General features: G+C 37.5%; 1 pseudogene; it reads right to left on the bottom strand.

The window, feature by feature from the left end:
- Positions 1-2,775: 2,775 nt before the first annotated feature.
- On the bottom strand, positions 2,776-2,873 carry LOC120109369 (annotated as a pseudogene).
- Positions 2,874-3,228: the final 355 nt, after the last annotated feature.

Raw genomic sequence — 3,228 nt, 5'->3', positions numbered from 1 at the left:
CAGCTTCCGATCCATGATTCCAGCATCCGTGATCAACAGCCGTCAACCTCTTCTGGATTCACAGCAATCAAAATCCCATCGCGCGTCCAAGGATCTGCTGCTCAGCTCCTCCACATCCGATTCTTCAGGATCCACGCTCATTCCTTCCGATCCAGTCCACCCAGCATCCACGAGCCTTCCAGATTCCGCTTCTCCCGCGAGTGATTCTCCCACGTCCAGATCTCACGTGTTGGAGCATCCCGCATCCCCTGCTTCTGCGATAGAACAGCAGCGAATCCCAGGATCTGTGAAGCTTCCCAGCAACCGTGATCCCACGATCCACGCCCCAGATCCATCGGGTCCGCTCATCTCCACCGCGTGTGAGAAGGGGATCGACCCCAGCTTGATATATCCCTCTCGGCTGGGGTTGAGGGGGGGAACATTCGAAAAACAGAGCCTCAGCCGGCTATTGAAGGAAAGAAAAAATAAAAAAGAGAAGACGGAAGAAACAGGGGATGCCCTGTTCTTCCGAAAAGAAAAGAAAAAGAGAGGGAAAGGCTTATATTTTAATGGAGGGCTGATATCTTGTGAAGGGTGATGGAGGAACCTTTGATGTCCTATTTTCTTTCAAGTAAATTCTGAACAATTGATCTCTTTGATTCACATCTATTAATATATTTTTTTTGATTCTTGCATGCTTATCTATGCGATAGATCTTTTATGGTTTATATTTCTTGATTCATGGATTGTTTCGATATTTGATTTGTCGTAGACGTAATCGGCACGATGAATACTTAGATCTTGAATTCTTGTTTTTAAACTATATACTCCATGATTAGAACTAATTTATCTGATTGATCGTTAATCAAGAATCGTAGAATTTAATTGTTGAAAATAAGATCATCGAAGGGGATTCCAGATCCCTACACCATCTTAATCTATCCAAATTTCAATTCTCTGTTTACTGATTTATTTTCTATTTGCCAAACATCATCTTTATCCACTAATTTATTGAATTAATTAATCTAAAATTATATTAAATAATCTAATATATATTTCGTTTCCTGAGGATTCGACCTCGGACTCCCGAGATTTTACTACTTGTACGATTCTCCTATACTTGGAAGATTAGTTTCGTGAAAACATTTTTGCGAGTGCGTCAAGTTTTTGGCGCCATCGTCGGAAAACGGCTGATTTATTAGTATAATTTTAGATTTAATTAGTACTTTAGTAGTTAGTTTTTTTCTTTCGAAAACAAAAAAAAAATTTCTTTACTGCTGTTTTTTTATTTCCTGCATAGTCTGCATCAAACTCTGATATCAAAGTAATTAACCGTCTGATTGAACTCAAATTTGGTCGTCAGATGCAGGACCTGTGTTTCTTCCATCTGAACGGTCTGATTGAATTTTCTATTAGATTAAAATGAAACCTTGCTGCTTTCTGTTTTGAATTTTCTGCATTTAATTGTTTTAGAATCAGAATTTTATTGTTATCATATCTCATTAACCCTTGTTTCTAATTGAAAATTTAAGAAAAAAAAGAAAAATCTAAAATTTCAAATTTCAAATTTCAGAATTCAAATTTGAAACTTCAACTCATAAAATTTTAAAAAAAATAAATAATTTGCTTGATCACCTATTCAATGAAATTTAATGTCATGTCATAAAACATTAAAAAAAAAAATTTCTTGATTGTTGCATATAGTATAAGGCATCAGCATAAAATATTCTAAGGGCTGAACCCATTTAAAAAGATAAGGTCGGGATTTCATCACTCGTCCTTAGCCCAAAAATCACCCCATTGCATAAATATCCTAAGCTTAACTAAAATCAACTAGACGTTGGCCCCTAAGGACATTCGAGCTCAATAGGACGAAGACCACCGAAAGTTGCACCAATTTCGCTCTGTGGCTTAGTTGATGTCTAGGCAAGCTTTGTCCCTATAAGGAAGACAGTTCATCTGTTCGAGGCAAGTGGGTCTTAAGTGGGACCTTTGCAAACGCATCGTGACCCCTCCACTTACCTGGGAGCTTACCTGGTCAACTCAGTTCATTAGACCGGATTGGAGGCTTAGGTGCCCTCTTGAAACCAGTTAGGAGCTGTCTAGAAATTTAAAAAAAACATTAGAAATTGAGGTGTAATGTTTTGTTGCATGTTTGATTGTGAATAGATTTTTGTTTTAGGGTGTCGTTTTAGGGTATCTTTAGTTGGTACTTATATTTATATTTATTTTTTAAAAAAAAAACATAAAAAAAATTTAATTAAATTTTGTATGCTAGGTTGGAATAGGGACAACACTGGGTGTCTGAATAGACAAATTTTTGACAGTTCCTTAAATCAAAATATTGAAACTTTTTCGCAAAATCTCAGATCTGGTGAGATGGCTGATGATGATGTAGGAAGTCACCATGGTGATGAAGGTAGACCCCCAGTTATGACACTTCGACAATACTTACACCCCACTAGGACTAGTCAACCTTCATGCATGATTATTCCTGAAAACGTAGGACACTTTGAAATCAAACCAGGAGTAATTCAATTGCTGCCAAAGTATCATGGAATGGAATCCGAGAACCCTTATCTTCACCTTAAGGATTTTGAGGAAATTAGCATCACATTTAGAGTGCCAAATGTATCGGAAGACGTCCTTAAATTGACCTTGTTTCCTTTTTCCTTAAAGGATAAAGCCAAAACATAGCTGAACTCTTTGAGACCTAGATCGCTAGGAACATGGCATGATATGCAAAGAGAATTCTTGAAAAAATTCTTTCCCGCACAAAGGACTAACTTTTTGAAAAGGCACATTAGTAATTTCCAACAAAAAGACCATGAAACATTTTATGAATGCTGGAAGAGATTTAAAGATTTGCTTCTCTCTTGTCCTCATCATGGGTTTGAAACATGAAGAACCATTAGTTTCTTTTACAAAGGGTTGTCTCCACAGTTAAAACAATTTATAGAGACTATGTGCAATGGTCTATTTTTGGAAAAGCAACCCGATGAGGCATGGGACTATTTAGATTCTCTCGCAGAGACTGAACAATTATGGGATACAGGGGATAGAGTGAATAAACCTTTACCTAAGCCTACTAGCGTTGGACACGGGGGCCTTTACAATCTTAGTACTCAGGATGATATTCAAGCTAAAATGGCAGCCCTTACTAGAAAGGTAGAGGAAATCGAACTTAGAAGGATTGAACCCGTCAAGACCGTAGAACATACCAGCGAGTGTTGTAGGATTTGCGAGATG

The sequence above is a fragment of the Phoenix dactylifera genome, unplaced genomic scaffold (assembly GCF_009389715.1).
Source record: "Phoenix dactylifera cultivar Barhee BC4 unplaced genomic scaffold, palm_55x_up_171113_PBpolish2nd_filt_p 002084F, whole genome shotgun sequence".
Taxonomy (NCBI): Eukaryota; Viridiplantae; Streptophyta; class Magnoliopsida; order Arecales; family Arecaceae; genus Phoenix; species Phoenix dactylifera.
The sequence above is the reverse complement of the archived record's forward strand: the minus strand, read 5'-3'. Positions and strand labels throughout refer to the sequence as shown.